The sequence below is a fragment of the Schistocerca nitens genome, chromosome 2 (genome assembly GCF_023898315.1).
Source record: "Schistocerca nitens isolate TAMUIC-IGC-003100 chromosome 2, iqSchNite1.1, whole genome shotgun sequence".
NCBI lineage: Eukaryota > Metazoa > Arthropoda > Insecta > Orthoptera > Acrididae > Schistocerca > Schistocerca nitens.
Window position 1 is genome coordinate 255837440 of NC_064615.1, and position 18594 is coordinate 255856033.

Here is an 18594-nt window from a genome sequence, read left to right on the forward strand (position 1 = left end):
CAAGTATCCCGGCTTTCCGGTTCCACGCAACGTGGGAAATGTAGCACCTTCTCAACAGATTACTCCGTTGGGCCAATCCTGCATATTACCTCCCACTCCAAACACTGTATACACAGTACTTCGTCAACCAACAGTAACAGAACGTTGAATCTCGACGTCGACCTTACAAATTGTTTACGCCTGTTTATACACCGTATTAGGGAAACTTTTGGAGCATTGCCCCCTATTTTCATGCTCTGAGGCAATTTTTGTAGGTCACAGCGCTGTCGCTCCGCCAGTGGAGTTTGGGCTGAGGTCGAAACAGTTTGAGTTCTTACTATTCTTTTCAAGGGATCGTTTCTTGCGACTATCTTTAGCTTCCTGTCTGTCGACCCCTGCTGACTCTGCAGTTCGAATATGTAAGTGTCGAATTTTTCTACAGCATGAGGCGTCTCAGAGTCCATTCTCCGTGCAGTTCACATTTATCTTGCTGTTTGTGCAACTTGGATGCGGAGCTCAGTGGGCTATTTCGCTTGTTTGCTTGTAAATGCAAGTTGCGAAGCTGACGAACACTCATTTGTTCTTCTTTCAGGCTTCCTAATGATATCAGTCAGAGGCCCACATTATTAGCCCCAGTATTTTCATGTTAATCCTCCGTGTTTTTGTTTCGCAAGAGTAGCATCGGAGTGAGTTCCAGTAAGGTTTTTAAATATGAATAAAAATTCAATAATTTGTGAAATCGAGGGCCATCTATGAACCGTACCTCCTACAACCTCTTCCGTGATTAGTTGATCCGTATTTAAGGAATATAATCAGGAATACACTAAGGCAGGGCTTCCCAACGTGTGGTCCGCGGACCCCTTAGGGGTCCGCCGACTCTTTCTAGGGGTCTGCGGCCACCTTTCACCAAATCGTGTAAAATAGTGGGTAAAATTATTGAATACAAATGTGAAAATCCAATTCATCACTATTTTTTTTCGTGTGAAAAACATGTGTACTTCAGGTTGTATTCCCAAGCAGCCTTTGCGGTTCCTAACTGAGAACGCATACACAGTTTAGTGCCGGAGAATGCGGCTTCTCTGGTCGACTGTTTCGCAACAATACGGGGGTCGTTTGTGCGCCGGCTCACGGCGCTAGATGCGCTGAAACCTTTTACGCATGTGCGGAGCGAGCTTTGTCGACAATTCACAGCGCCCCCTGGTACATATGCAGCCCCAGGCATCATTAAATGTTAAACTTGCTTTGTCAATGCACTACCTGTTTCACAAGTCGATTTTTCACCAGTTTATTACTTCTAACATGGATCGGTGGCTGAAGTCAGGATCGTTGAAGAAGGGTGCGGTTTTTTCATCGCCTTCGCGACAAGGGAAGTTTCCAGTTGAAATGTATGAGGAGGGAGGACGACCAAAGGAAATACGATCACAAGAAGTTCCACAACCGGATTTATTATGTGAAAACGCTGCAAGTACTCCATTGGTTGCAATATCCTGTGGAAGTGGAATAACCAAGAAGTGTAAGCACAACGAAAGCTATTTAGATATGGGCTTTATGGAGACAAAGGAGGGTAAAGCTCAGTGTGTAATTTGTGCGCGAGTCCTTCCGAACAGTTCAATGGTTTCAGTTAAATTGCGCCGTCATTTTGAAGGTACTCACCCAGATTTCCAGGCTAAAGACATCGATTTTTTTCAAAAGGAAGAGTGCTGAACTAGCTGCTTCTCAGCATTGCATGAAAACTCATGCAAAAACAGTTAATGGATTTCATTAAAAGCATCTTTCTTGATTAGTTATCGAGTGATAAAAATAGGCAAACCTCATACCATTGCAGAAAATCTCATAAAGCCGTGTATTGTTTCTTGCATGCTAGACGAAAAGGCAGTAAAGCTTGTATCTTCGGTGTCATTACCAAACTATGCTGTTGACATGTCAAATAATGTGAAAGACACTCATGTTTCTCGCATCCAACACAATTCATTTTCTCTGCAGATAGATGAATTCACTGATTATAGCGATTTTATTGGCTTTTGTTCGTTATGAATATTCTGGATGTTTTGAGGAGGACCTCTTATTGTGCAGACCACTACCTGCCAACACAACAGGTGCTGAAATATTCCGTCTATTGGATGATTTTTTAAGGACTAACGAAGTTTCATGGTCTAATTGCATAGATGTGTGCACAGATGGTGCAAAAGCTATGACGGATCCTACAGTCGGAGCAATGACGAAAATAAAACGCCAAGAATTGCAACAGTAGTCATTGTGCTCTCCACAGATACGCTTTAGCTACAAAACAAATGCCTGTTTCGTTCAAGAAAGTTTTAGACGAATCTATTCAAATCATTAACTACATAAAATCAAGGCAATTGAAGTCAAGTCTTTTCACAATACTGTGTGAAGATATGGGAAGTCTTCATCGTTCCCTGCTTCTCCACACAGAAGTGAGGTGGCTCTCACGTGGGAATGCACTCTCTCGGTTGTACGAATTAAGATTGAAAGTCTTAGCTTTCCTTTTGGAGCATAACACCAAATTATCAGACCTTATTAACGACGAAAATTGGCAGTGTATACTTGCCTATTTGTCAGATATTTTCTCCAAAACGAACGAAACGAATATTTCACTCCAAGGGCAAAGTGAAATAAAGGTCACTGCTATCGACAAAGTTCGAGCATTCAAGACGAAGGTCAATTTTTGGGCAGAGAGTGTCGAGGAGGGGATGGTCGAGTGTTTTCCTCTTCTCAAGGAGTTTTTGAAAAACAAAACATTGGCGCTAGGGAAGAATTTGTTTCATCATATCCTGGAACATTTCCGAAGCTTGATGTCATTGTTGGAGCATTATTTGCCAACAGCTGAAGATGAGAAGCTGCAGAAATAAGAATGGGTGGTAAACCCATTCACTGTATCCAAAAAGCCGAACATTCTATCATCAAAAATGGTTCAAATGGCTCTGAGCACTATGGGACTCAACTGCTGAGGTCATTAGTCCCCTTGAACTTAGAACTAGTTAAACATAACTAACCTAAGGACGTCACAAACATCCATGCCCGAGGCAGGATTCGAACCTGCGCCCGTAGCGGTCTTGCGGTTCCAGACTGCAGCGCCTTTAACCGCGCGGCCACTTCGGCCGGCATTCTATCATCAAATGAATATGAGTCGTTGATAGAAATTGCCACAGACCCTACCTTGAAATCAAGTTTTGACATTGTCGGTTACTCACACTTTTGGATCCGTTTGGATAACAAGAAATACTACCCCCTTGTTGAAAAGGCAAAACGTGTACTTCTTCCGTTTGCCACAACATACATGTGTGAATCTGGATTCTCGATCTATGCTGCCCACAAAACTAAGTACTGAAGCTGTCTAGATGCGGAACGAGACATCCGTCTCCAATTGTCAAGAACTGAACCCAACTTTTCAAAATTGTGTCAGCAGAAGCACCCTCAACCATCACATTAGGAGTCCATTATTATTCCTACAGACTCATCTATAGCAAAGAAGAAAGCATTTTTCTTCGTAGATGCTCAGTGAACGTACCTGAACTATAACTCTGTAGGAATTTTGTTTCTGTCTTCTATCATTTACAAAATAATTATTAATTGAATTCTGTTGGAATTGATATTTTTGTTACGAAAATTAAAATGATCTCTAAAGCTTATTTCTTTTCTTTATAATATATTCCGTCCTCTCAGTTAAAAATGTGGCCTGCCTATACTTAAATTAAAATTACTTGCTATTGCTCTGACACAATATTGCGGCAACTGGCTGTGAGCGTAAACAAATGAGGATTTTTCACGTACCACCTTGTAAAAGTTAAAACTCCTCTGCCAGAATTGTTTCCTTTGAGAAAAAAAGTCTTACGTTCTGTGAAATGCTTTGTCTTCTTATATAGAAATAAGAGAGTCTGTTTGTTTGTTTTCCTAATTTGTTTACAGTCGAGGCTGACTGACACAGTATAGGGTACAAGTAGCAGCTGAAGTTGTCAGCTGTGGCTAAACCGTTGCCACGCCGCCTGCCAGTTGCCAGCTACCAACTGACAGTACAGTGTTGCAACGCCGCCTGATAGCTGCCAGCTAGGGACTGACAGCTGCCGTTCAGTAGATACGCAAAGACATAAAAATAAGTAGACTTTCCGAGCTGTTTACATGGGCACGAAAATCGATTGTAGACCTGGAAAACGGCTTTATAAAAGCAGATTTGCAGAATCGATTTTGAAGTGTTTACCTGACCAACCAAAAGCGGAACTGGGACATCGGCTTAGGAAATCCGGTTTTGGAAATGTATGTAAACTGAGTGAATGTATTCCCACACATTGCACAACAGATGTCACAGTAGTCCTTTAAAGGCAATTCCTTGGCCTCTTTTCTTTCGTGATGTGCTTGTATCCCGAATGATGGGTCTGCCTCTTTTCTTCACAGCCGCGCGGAATGGCCTCGCAGTCTAGGGCGCCGTGTCGTCGTGGATTGCGCGGCCGCTCCTGCCGGAGGTTCGAGTCCTCGCTCAGGCGTGTGTCTGTGTGTGTCGCGGAAGTTAAACTTAGGTTAATAGTATGTAAGACTAGGGACTGATGACCTTAGCAGTTACGTCCCATAGACTTTACATACATTTGAACATTTCTCTTCGGATTTCACGAAAAACCTCTCTCTCTCTCTCTCTCACACACACACAAATCCACTCACACGACCGTTACGAAATATGCATGCTCCTTACACAACAGTAGCCAGACAGTGGAAGTGAACAGACCACAAGCGGCAGCTTGTCAACAGCGAACAGTTTGGACGTGGCGTTGATTGCTCTTCGAGGAAGGCAGCTCCAACGTGTGAAATGTCAATTACCAAGCGATTTTAATCAGGCTATAGTGTGTTGAACAAAGGGAGTAAATCTACTCGTAAGTGTCTGGATACAGTGGGAATTCAAATTGGATCGTTAATTTGAAGTTTTTTCATTCATCTCTAAACCAAAGACTATTGAAACTACGGGGGGGGGGGGGGCGGTGATGGAGGGGGGTCATTGGGAACATGGCACTTGCATTAAGAAGCTTTCAGTTCCCATGGGCTTTGCTCTGAAATTTAAAGTTACTGTGCTCTTGACTGACTTGGTGTCCACCATGGATTTTCGACTGAAGAAGGGGTCCACTAGCTGGAAAGGTTGGGAAGCCCTGCACTAAGGTGTGCAAACGTGCAAACGAATGCTCTACTAACATTCACTAGTGTCCAAAAGTTAATAACAGTCAATAATTCCGCGACGGTGACGTCAAAATAATAATAAAACAATATAGTACATAACCACAGAACTTCTGCGGACAATAGTGTTCAAAAGATACAAATGTGCAGCCACTAAGACACACAACACTTCACTCCGTTCAGTAACACGTACACACTCATACGACATACACACACTTCACACATAAACAACACTTTAATTTTTGCCTGGGACGGTGTTCTCATCGAAGGACGTTGTCCTAGAAATAAATTAATATCGTCCCAATCCATCCGGCTCCGACCAAGGTTTTAAGCAGATTTCTTTTGATTGTAAGGCGTATCCGGAAATGGTAAGCCCCTCCCATTTATTCCCATTTGGGATTCCCCATTTGCCCATTATCAGCTGGTCTTATATTTGGCTGAATAGATCAGCGACTCTCCAACGGGCCAGATCTCGAACAGCCCACTCCACTCCTAGGAGTGAGGAGCATTAAAAAAAATACCAGAGAGAGAGAGAGACCGATAACATTTTCAACGAACGCAATCAAAAAAAAAAAAAAAATGGTTCAAAGGGCTCTGAGCACTATGGGACTTAAGTCCTGGGATCATCAGTCCACTAGATTTTAGAACTACTTAAACCTAACTAACCTAATGACACACATCCATGCTCGAGGCAGGATTCGAACCAGCGACCGTAGCGGTCGCGCGGTTCCAGACTGTAGCGCCTAGAACCGCTCGGCCATCCTGGCCGGCTGAACGCTATCAAATGGATACTCCAATATTTCGGTGCTTGTAGGATACGGACATTAAAATTGAATTATTTTTCGAGCTTTTTCTCGGTGCGGAACAAAGCCATTCCTACAGATGAATGGCGGCGTGAATACGTGATTGCTATCATCTCTAACATTTCAGAAACAGGTAGCAACGCAGTATACCTAGTGATATGCATATTGCTACAAAACTGTTAAGGCTTTCGTGGCCGCTTGTTGATAAACTGTCTCTTGGCTTCTGTCTCGGATTCTTCGGCCGACGCTCATCTGGGGTAGCAAGAGGAGAACCGCATCGGAAATGACCGCGGCGAAGCCCTCGGACGTTGGCGCGCCAGGTACATATAGTCTGCGGCCGCGAGCTCGGCTCCAGTCCACCACCAGCAATGGAGGGTGACACTGTCGAAGTGCCAGCCACCAATGCTGGCGAAACGTCAGAAAAATCATCAGACGGATGTCAGCTGAAGAACCCAAGACAGAAGCCAACAGGTAGTTTTTCAACAAGTGTCCACAAAAGCCTAAACAATTTTGTATTACGCCACTACGGGTAGGACATTTGCAGACTGTACCGACGCCTTGACCAACGACGGAAGAAGAAAGCGTAATTGATGTGCTCTTTCGCCTTTCTGTCTTGATGCCGGGATGAAGGTGCTACACCGAAGTTCTTGAAATTTAAGTGCCGATTCACCACTGCCCAAGCACATCGTCTACGACAGAATGGAACTAGTTTTCTTCGTGAGTAAATTCATACAACACGGAGATACTTCGCAAGAACGAATGAGGATCTAAATAGAAGAATGCATCGAGATGACTGAGACAAGATCGACAGCATCACTCACAGAAGCATGCAGACCGAACTCGAGCACTGCACTGAGTGACAGAAGAAAAAGTTTGGAAGATGCCGGAAGCAGACTGACAAGGCGATTCCCGACATGACACACAGTGGTCAATCACAATGAACGGCAGTTGACCGAAGAAGAAGGGTCTGTCCTTCAAAAATAAGGAAACTTCACTGTCATCCCGCGAACTATACCTGCGAAGGACATCATTGCTAACATCGAAGTGGCCGTTCGGACTCTTTCTTGTGATACAGCAGAGGAAATACTTACTGAAATAGCCAGGATACTGCACCGAGCAAGCCGGCCGGAGTGGCCGAGCGGTTCCAGGCGCTTCCGTCTGGAACCGCGAGACCGCTACTGTCGCAGGTTCGAATCCTGCCTCGGGCATGGATGTGTGTGATGTCCTTAGGTTAGTTAGGTTGAAGTAGTTCTAAGTTCTAGGGGACTGATGACCTCCGCTGTTAAGTCCCATAGTGCTCAGAGCCATTTGAACCATTTTTATTTTTTTTTATTTTTTTTTGCGACGAGCAAAACGACCAGATCGAAACCTGGAGAAAGAAGAGGTACAAGCTATCAAGAATCGTAACGCTGACGAGAGTATATTGGTACTGCCTGCCGATAAGGGAAATGCGACCGTCGTAATGAAGACCGAAGATTATGGGCAGAAGATCCGGGACCTATTAGATCCGACGACATACCGAAAACTAAGCGCAGATCCGACGCAGCGTATCACACGGAATACGAATCAGCTAACCAATTCGTCTTCTCTGTCGGTGGACATATAGAGTAACCTGCGCAACTCAGAAGCCCTACCACCTCGGCTATATGGCTTACCGAAGATCCGTAAGAATAACGTTCCACTAAGACCGATTTTTAGCGCTCCTGGCTCACCGACGCATAAATTGGCAAAACACTAAGCCTTCCAGCTCCAACCGCACGTGGGGAAGACTGACACATACGTTAAGAACTCAGGGCTTTTCACTGAGAAGCTGAAGAAACTAAAACTCGCACCAAATGACGTCCTGGTCAGCTTTGATGTGCCTCTCTGGAGCACATTGGTTCCATTTTCCCGCAATACATCACCAAGCTCTTTCTTTCATGCTTGTTTCAGCACGACCTATTTCTCGTGGAATGCAGCTTTTACGAACAGCTGGAAGGCTTCGCCACGGGTATTCATCTTAGTCCAGTGGTAGCCAACTTCTTCGTGGAACATTTCGAAGCACAGGCGCTGGAGTTGGCACCTTGTAAACCTAAGGTGTGGTACAGTTACGTCGATGATACCTTCGTTGAGTGCAGCCATGGTGAGGAACAGCACGGTGACTTTCTAAAGCATTTGAACAGGCTCCATGCCAAGACGAAATGTACCATGGAAGTAGAGAAGGATAAACAACAACCATTTCTTGATGTGCTGGTCACAAGGAATGGTGAAAACTTGTGACGCAGCGTGTGTAGAAAACCGACTCACACGAACCGATACCTAAACAAACTGTAAAATCACCACCAGAGCCAGAAAAGAGGCATGATTAAGACGCCCGTATCGGGAGCAAGACGAATATGTGAGCTGCAGCACCTCAGACGCGAAATGCAACACCTGAAAAGTGTTCTGGGGAGCAATGGGTACACCACAAGTTATATTAAAGTGTAACAGAGTCAGACACTCGGCAAAGTGACACATCAGAAAAAGAAATGTCGAGTATGGCCTTTCTACCATACATTCCCAGAGTGACGGACAGAATCGGTCGTATATTGCGGAAACACGGCGTAAGGACTATTTCCAAATACACAAAGAAGGACAAAGTGTCTCAGATCGGCAGTGTCGGGAATATACTGCATACCATGCACAAGCGGAAAAGTTTATGTTGGAATGACTGGACGACCAGTCAACACCAGGATCACAGAACAGGACTGGAGGATATTAGTGTTTAACGTCCCGTCGACAACGAGGTCATTAGAGACGGAGCGCAAGCTCGGGTGAGGGAAGGATGGGGAAGGAAATCGGCCGTGCCCTTTCAAAGGAACCATCCCGGCATTTGCCTGAAGCGATTTAGGGAAATCACGGAAAACCTAAATCAGGATGGCCGGAGACGGGATTGAACCATCGTCCTCCCGAATGCGAGTCCAGTGTGCTAACCACTGCGCCACCTCGGTCGGTAATCACAGAACAGAAGCCACATTGCAGGTTGGGGCAGGTGGAGAAATCAGCCTTGGCAGGGCAAGTGCGGTGGAAGGCCGACCGCATAGAAAAATTCGCTGGAACGAAAGCTGTAGGGAAGAGCTATCACAGTCGCTATAGAAATACACAATCACGAGAATAGCTTCGGCAACAAAGAAGAAAGCCTCAAGGTAAATGAATCCTGGTTTTCCGTGCTGCAGCGAACGACCGTTGCAGGTAACGAGACGAGAACCGCACCAGAAATTACCAAGGAGAAGCCCTTGGACGTTGGCGCGCCAGGTACATATAGTCTGCGGTCGCGAGCTCGGCTCCAGTCCACCAGCAGCAATAGAGGGTGAAATCTTGACAATGTCGGCCACTCGTCCTGGTGAAAAGTCAGAAAAATCATCAGATGAACGTCGGCCGAAGAACCCGAGACAAAAGCCAACAGTTTCTCATACATGCTGGTGCTTATCACCATCTTTCAGGCTTCGGGTAAGGTCAAATCAATGGTATTCTTACACAGCGATAGATCGGAGTGACTGCGGAACGAGTGATGACGAAATGGACTCAGAACGACAATGAGGCAAGAAGAGTAGACACAGATCCTTCCAGCTGGACTGCAGCAAGTGAAGACCGTAGGACAGCTAGACTGACTTTGTTGAACAGAATGGTGACTGCAGCTGAAGTCCGGGCAGAAGTTAGAGGCAGAGGGTCGCTATGAATCATCGCGATCAGGTTGCTGGATGTCGGGCTGATATCTTGAGCTGGCATACGTCGTTTACGGTTGGTAGCATGACCAGGAACAACCGATACTGGCATGGTGCAGGGCCACAGTCCAGTCGGGTACTACTGAGCGCCATTCTGTGGTGTTCAGCGAAGAGTCTGGCTTGTGGTTGTGATGGTTAGGTCGACGATAATGTGACCGTTGACAACCTGGTGGAAGGTCACAGGAAGCAACGACTCTCGAAACCCGTACTTCTCCAACATCTGGAGTCATGGCTTGGGGAGTTATTGGGTATGGCAACAGGACTGATTTGTCAAGTGTGGAGGGTGTAGCACTTCGTTTTCGAAGCAGGTGCGAAAGATCCTTTCTTTGAAAATGTGTTGCTTAAACATCGAAATTAATTGGCCAATTAAATAGATTAATTGTAAATTGCCAGAGCAGCTAGTCATATCACTACATTATGCCCACCCCCATCGCTTCTATTATTGTCCTATGTAGTGTGACTTTAATAGAATATTTATTTGAGTAAACAATAATGTTGCAAATAAGCGAGGGAAAAATAGCCTAGTACGCCGGTAAAAAGGAAGCTGAGTTTGGCCATTAGGTGGAGGGTTAACGTACAGTGCCGACATCTTGGCGCCGAGGGCCTCGAACGCAGTACTCCTCCGCTGCCTTCGCCACTATTTGACCACGTTTTGTCAACTGTGGCGGATGCTCACCACCGGTACAGTATGGGGAAGACCTGTGGACGGTTCTTTCACGTCCCCATCGCTTGTGTCGGTAGTGGAGTCACGTGTGGGGGGGGGGGTTAAATCTTTCATTTTTGCTCTATTTTTCGTAGCCTTTAGTTGAGTTACGTGGCAGTCCGCGGTCCGTCTCAGCTGCAGCTGGTTTGTCGACATGTGAGTAACTTCCATGAGCCGTCCCGTCATTACTCCTCCGTACGGCATATTGCAATAGGTGATGATGATGATGAAGTCCCATACTCCTTTACAGAGCGTAGGGGAACGATGCGGGAGACCCGCACCGCCGTACTAGGCAAGGTCCTAGTGGAGGTGGTTTGCCATTGCCTTCCTCCGACCGTAATGGGGATAAATGATGATGATGAAGACGATACCACAACACCCAGTCATCTTGAGGCAGGTGAAAATCCCTGACCCCGCTGGGGATGGAACCCGGGACCCCGTGCTCGGGAAGCGAGAACGCTACCGCGAGACCACGAGCTGCAATAGATATCCAATAAGAAAAGCAACATATTTTTTTCTGAAAGCAGGTTGGTTTTATCCAGGGTTCCAAAACATCATATTATTCCCTGCTCTTTTGGCTACGAAACACTGTTTTTCAACATAATCTCCGTTCAATGTGACGGCCTCACGTTACCTTACTGGGAGGACCTGTATGTCCGCGTGGTACCACTCTACTAGTCGACTTCGGAGCCAAAGTCTTGCTGCATCAGTAACCTCCCCATCATCTACGTTCTGCTTTACAAGGAGCAATCAGATGAAAATCGAAATATGTGAGATACGGGATGTACGGTGGATGAGGAAGAACAGTCCAATCACGTTTTGTGAACTCCTCTAGGATGCGCCGACTTGTATGAGGTCTTGCGTTGCAATGGAGAAGAAGGTCGTTTGCATTTTCCTGGCGACGAACACGCTAAAATCGTTTCTTCAATTTCCTGAGAGTAGCAAAATACTCTTCAGAGTAGATGGTTGAACCTTGAGGGAGAACTTCAAATAAAATAACCCCTTCATACTCCGAGAAGACCGTCGCCCCGACTCCACTGGCTGAGGCTGTGGCTTTGAACTCTTTCTTTGGAGGGGACTTGGTGTAGCGCCTCTCCATGGTTTGCCATTACGTTTCCGGCTCTAAGTGATGAACCCATGGTTCATTCGCCTGCGACTATGTTCGACAAAAAATTTTGCTATCAGCGTCGCAACGTTCAAGCCATTCCACACAGGTAATCCTCTGTTGCTCTTTATGGTCTTCTATTAGGCAGAGAGCAACGAAGCGGGACCCACCTTTGAGTGCCCCGGCTGGTGGTCGAGTGTGCTAGGACTCCCAACAGAGATGTCTAGTGGAGCAGTGAGGTGTTTCATTTTGAACCGTCAGTCACCTCGAATGAGAGTGTCCGAACGGTCCAACATTGCAGGAGTCACAGCTGTGTGCGGCTGGCTGGCATGCGAGAGATCGGACAGGTTTGCACTGCCTTGTTGCGATGATGACAGACACTTCGCTCGACAACTCACCGTGCTTTTGTTCACTGTCAGATCTCCACAGACATCCTGTAAGCGCTTATGAATATCTGCGAGCTCCGCCAAAGGAAACTCAATGACAGCTGCCTGCGCCGGTCGGTGTTGCCGTGCGGTTCTAGGCGCTACAGTCTGGAACAGCGTGACCGCTACGGTCGCAAGTTCGAATCCTGCCTCGGACATGGATGTTTGTGATGTCCTTAGGTTAGTTAGGTCTAAGTGGTTCTAAGTTCTAGGGGGCTGATGACCTCAGATGTTAAGTCCCATAGTGCTCACAAGGGAACCTCCCCATCGCACCCCCCTCAGATTTAGTTATAAGTTGGCACAGTGGATAGGCCTTGAAAAACTGAACACAGATCACTTGAGAAAACAGGAAGAAGTTGTGTGGAACTGTGAAAAAATAAGCAAAATATACAAACTGAGTAGTTCATGGGAAGATATGCAACATCAAGGACACTAGGAACGCAGGAGCGCCGTGGTCTCGTGGTAACGTGGGCAGCTGCGGAATGAAAAGTCCCTAGTTCAAGTCTTCCGTCGAGTGAAAAATTTTAACTTTTTATTTTCAGTTTATGTGACAAACTCTTATGTTTTCATCACTTTTTTGAGAGTGGTTATCACATCCACAAGAAAACCTAAATCGGGCAAGGTAGAAGAATCTTTTTACCCATTCGCCAAGTGTACAAGTTAGGTGGGTCGACAACATATTCCTGTCATGTGACGCACATGCCGTCACCAGTGTGGTATAGAATATATCAGATGTGTTTCCCTGTGGAGGAATCGGTTGACCTATGACCTTGCGATCAAATGTTTTCGGTTCCCATTGGAGAGGCACGTCCTTTCGTCTACTAATCGCACGGTTTTGCGATGCGGTCGCAAAACACAGACACTAAACTTATTACAGTGAACAGAGACGTCAATGAACGAACGGACAGATAATAACTATGCAAAAATAAAGAAAGTAAAATTTTCACTCGAGAGAAGACTTGAACCAAGGACCTCTCGTTCAGCAGCTGCTCACGCTACCACGTGACCACGGCGCTCCTGAGCTCATGTTCTCCATGATGTTGCCTATGTGGTCCATGGACTACTGAGTTTGTATATTTTGCTTATTTTTTCACAGTTCCACACAACTTCTTCCTGTTTTCTCAATTGATCTGTGTTCAGTTTATCAAGGCCTATCCACTGTGCCAACTTATAACTAAATCTGAGGGGGGTGCGATGGGGAGGTTCCCTTGTCAGAGCTATTTTTGAACAGCTGCCTTCTTGGAACGACTTCCGTTACAGAACCCACTTTCAAGGCTACCTACAGCAGTGCCACCCATTGGAAGTTCATGAAACTATAAGGGCTGAAGTGTGAATACTGCACGAGGACTTATAACAAATTGCTCATATTTTCCATCGAAATTGGCCGAGAAAAATTTGTTACCTTACTAATTGAACGTACCTCTTACACCATTTCGCCTCGGGTTATGCCACTCTTAAAGTGGGTCAGTACCTGTAATAAGGCAGTGTGTTGTATCTGGTTTTTCCTGTACAATGGCCGGCTGGTGTGGCAGATCGGTTCTAGGCGCTTCAGTCTGGAACCGTGCGGCCGCTACGGTCGCAGGTTCGAATCCTGCCTCGGGTATGGATGTGTGTGATGTCCTTAGGTTAGTTAGGTTTAAGTAGTTCTAAGTTCTAGCGGACTGATGACGTCAGATGCTAAGTCCCATAGTGCTCAGAGCCATCTGAACCATTTGAACCTGTACAATGTAGTATGCTTGTTTGTGCGCTCCTTATTTCATTCAGATTCAGATCACCCTTTGAACACAGTTAGGCGCTAACGTAAAAGTACTGAACATGATTCCGGTAGTCCAACCATGAACTTTTTGCTAAACTCGATACTAAAGTTCCGGTATTTGTTTTTCAATAACTAGTATATCTTATTATTGTGTTCAGAAATGGTGGTAAATAGGAGTTACCTATTTCTTGTATTATACCGGCGCTACCAATAAAACAATTAAAGGACACAAACCTCCCTTTCAAGGAGGAAAAAAATCCTTGTTGGCCTTTCAAGGAATACATTATTTAATTATAGCAGTTGCGTGTGTATTAATTTCACTTGCACAACGTCTCCACCAGTTACCATCCACCTGATCAAATGGATTTCTCCTCCTCTCACGCACGCTATACTGTGAAGGTTGGCTGAAAGTTCACGAGGATATATTAAGAATGCCAGTCACACCTGCCACTCTGTTCATGACCATGTTGTAAAATGGAATATTCTAGCACGACAACACAAGAGTCCCACAATGCAGTTCACACCGTAAATGCCTTGAGCAAAAGTACAGAGCCTTGACTGACCTGCCTGGTCCTCTGACTTGCTATCCGTAGGGCACGTCTGGAATGCTGTGGGAAGACTCACACTTACGTAACTGCCTCCACTCAGAAATCTCCATGAAATGACTTTGAATGTGTTTTAAGAATGGCAAGAAATTCCTCAAGAGGACATTCGGAATGTTTGGCTCCGTACCACTAGGCATACAAGAGTGAATACTCACTATGGCGCTAACATTTCATACTGATGTCGACGCTGAACGTCGTTCTGAGTGGGATGACATTTTAATCACTTAGTACCCGTTATATGATGAACATATCCACAAAGTTTAATAATTATCGGACTAGATCATCATCTTGTAAAATTTTTCACTTAACACTATAGAAAGTTTCTCAGACCAAGAGGCATATTTGAGGAAAGTAACAAAACCACAAAGAAAAATAACACCTATAGAGATAATATAGGGATCCGGTTAGCATTAGCTGATATACGTATCTGTCATCGAAGTGGCATGCTACCAACCGTAAGGTACAAGATTCTACTGGCAGTCACTCGTCAATGTTACACAGAGGTGACAAGAGTCACAGAATACCTCCTAATATCACGACGAACATCATTTTGCGCAGTGTAGAACAGAAAACCGACGTGGGATGAAATAAACAAGTCGTTGGAAGTCCCCTCCAGAAATTTTGAGCCATGCTGCGTCTACAAACGTCCATAACTGACAAATTTTTTCCCCTTTACAGGATTTTGTGCAGGAACTGACCTCTCTATTATTCCATAAACATTCGAGTGGATTCATCTAGGGCGATGGCTGGCTAAATTATTCGCTCAAATATTTCACAATAGTCTTCAAACCAGTCGCGAATAATTGTGGCCCAGTGACATGGCACATTGACATCCTTAAAACTCCCACACTTTTTTGGGAATGTGAAGTCTATGAATGACCGCATATGGCTTCAAGTAGCCGACCATAGCTATTTCCAGTCAATGATCGGTTCAGCTGGACCAGAGCACCTAGTCCATTCCATGTAAACACAGCCCACTCCATTATGGAGTCATCAACAGCTTGCACAGTGCCTTGTTGATAACTTGGGTGCTGGACTTAGTGGGGTTGCCCCACACTCGAACACTACCATCAGCTTTTACCAGCTCAAGTCGGGACTCCCATGATCAGGCAAATGTTTTCTAGTTGTCTCGGGTCCAACAGATAGGGTCACGAGTCCAGGAGAGGCGCTGCATGGAGATGTGCTGTTAGCAAGGATACTCGCGTCGGCCGCCTATTGCCACAGCCAACTAATGCTAGATTTCACGGCACTCTTCTGATACGTTCGTCGTACGTCCCACATGGATTTTTGCGGTTATTTCACGCAGTGTTGCTTGTCTGTTTCCACTGACAACTACACAAATGCAGCTGCTCTCGGTCCTCAAGTGGCGGCCTTAGGCCACTGCGTTGTACGTGGTGAGAATTAATGCTTGAAATTTGGTATCCTCGGCACACTCTTGACACTGTGAATCTCGGAATATTGAATGCCCTAACGATTTCCGAAATTCAATGTCCTATGCGTCTAGCTCCAACTGACATTCCGCATTCAAAGTCTCTTAATTCCCTTCGTGTGGCCATAATCGCGTCGGAAGGCTTTCCACATGAAGCACTTGTTAGCAGATAACAGCTCCGCCAATGCACTGTCCTTTTATACCTTGCGTACGCGTACTGCCGCCATCTGAGTATGTGCATATCGCTATCCTGTGACTTTAGTCACCTCAGTATAAATTACATGTAATTACATCTATGAGCCGTAGTAAAACTCAGTAGTACAAAACATCCTTGGTAATACAACATATCACGTGCAAAATGGAAACTGCTCGATCACTTTATCAAACTCACGAGCGGTGAAGTGTTTGCACAACGTAAGCAAACGGTTTTGACAATGCAGTGAGTGTGGCATGAGCGATCAGCAGTAGCGGAGTGCGGTGGAAACGCAGCTCGCCAGTCAGGAAGTACGGGGACCAGGTCTGTCAATACACGAATGGAAATATTTCTCTTTCAGGTCTTCCGCATCGACCGGCAGGAAACATTATGTTGGTCGGAGAATTCTCCTGAGTCACTTTCATCCATTTACACAATTCTCGTCAGCCTCACCATCACAACTGTCTGCTTCACAAAATATTCCCCATGGGGTCGGTCATGCTTTCTTATGGGGCAGACCACCAGAGCTTGAGACGTCCTCTCACAGGATGGGTACGCATTCGTGGGCGAGAAGCTAGTCGATTTTTATGATGTCACAAGGTGAATTATGACGTTCCACATCACTGTAAAGCATGAAAGACTGAATTAAATATGTCATATTTCTGCTTCGTGGAGAGAAACGTGGCTAATGAGACGCATGATTTCATTTTACGTCACAAGCACAATTTGGGAGACGCCACACTGTATTTCGTCGTTCGTAGTTGAAGGCCGTATTTCGTCTGTTTTGCATTATATATTAAAGCGCTAAAAATGAACACTGCTTCAGAGCACCAGAATGCTAAGGATCTCTCAGAAATGCGCCATTTTTTGTACGATTTGTTGTAATGAAATGAATTGCTACTTCACACTAGTGGTTAAAGAAGTGATTTATTTGGTTGTTTTCGAATTATAACTTGCGTGTTATAAAAATAAGCCTTTTCAAGACAAAGGCACATTAAAGAGGTATGAAAAACGCTTCGTTCTTGGTCAGGTTTGTTATAGTTAAATGTCAATTAATAAGAGGTCGGCAGTTCAAGCCTAGAAATGTTGAAGCATGAAAGACATAGACACGAATAACATCACGTCAGCATTGTGTAGGGGTTATAGAAGCAGCGTTGTGAAGTGGAATGTGCGAGAAATGCTGAATAAGTAATATGACACAAATTTTTCTTAAAGCAGATTGGTTTAATTCAGGATTCCAACACACTATATTATTCCCCATCTTTGCGCTATAAAACCGTATTTTTCAACATAATCTCTGTTCAATGTGAGGACCTTACGTCACGTTGCTGGGAGGTCCGGTATGCTCTCATAGTACCATTCAATTGGTCGACTTCGGGGCGAACGTCGCTCTGAGCACTATGAGCGAACGTCTTTCTGCATTAGTAACGTCACCCTCATCCACGTACTGGTTCCCGTGGGACGTTTCCTTCATTGGCCTAATCAGATGGAAGGAGGGAGGTGCAAGATCCAGGCTATAAGGTGGATGAGAAAGAACAGTCCAATGAATTTCTGTCAGCTCCTGTTGGGTGCGCAGACTTGTATGAGGCCTTACATTGCCATGAAAAAAGAGAAGTTCGTTTGCATTTTTGTGGCGGCTAATAGGCTTAAGTGTAACACAGCAGGAGACATAAGTGTGTGCGGCCAGTCGGCATCCGTGAGATTGGACAGGTTTGCACGATCTTGTTACAGTGACGACAGACGCCTCGACCAACGACTCGCCGTGCTTTTGTTCAACGCCAGGTCTCCTTAGACTTTGTGCAAGCGCCTTTGAATATCTGCCATGCTCTGGCTTTCCGCCAAAAGAAACTCAATGACATCTCTCCGCTTGCAATGTACCTGCGTTACAGATGCCACGTTGAGGACTACGTTTAGCGCGACCACTTTTCGGAACTTCATTAACCTAGGGAGGCTAAATCGTGAATATTCCGTAATGTCTCACAACAAATTTCTCATCTTTTCAACAATAAAAGTGTTGCATTACTTATTGAACGGTCTCTCAGCTTGCTCATATCCTGCTATATCCATTTTTTCTATTCATCTTTGTGTTATCTAAAAGCCGGCCGCGGTGGTCTAGCGGTTCTAGGCGCTCAGTCCGGAGCCGCGCGACTGCTACGGTCGCAGGTTCGAATCCTGCCTCGGGCATGGATGTGTGTGATGTCCTTAGGTTAGTTAGGTTTAAGTAGTTCTAAGTTCTAGGGGACTGATGACCATAGATGTTAAGTCCCATAGTGCTACATCTACATCTACATCCATACTCCGCAAGCCACCCAACGGTGTGTGGCGGAGGGCACCTTACGTGCCACTGTCATTACCTCCCTTTCCTGTTCCAGTCGCGTATGGTTCGCGGGAAGAACGACTGTCTGAAAGCCTCCGTGCGCGCTCTAATCTCTCTAATTTTACATTCGTGATCTCCTCGGGAGGTATAAGTAGGGGGAAGCAATATACTCGATACCTCATCCAGAAACGCACCCTCTCGAAACCTGGCGAGCAAGCTACACCGCGATGCAGAGCGCCTCTCTTGCAGAGTCTGCCACTTGAGTTTATTAAACATCTCCGTAACGCTATCACGGTTACCAAATAACCCTGTGACGAAACGCGCCGCTCTTCTTTGGATCTTCTCTATCTCCTCCGTCAAC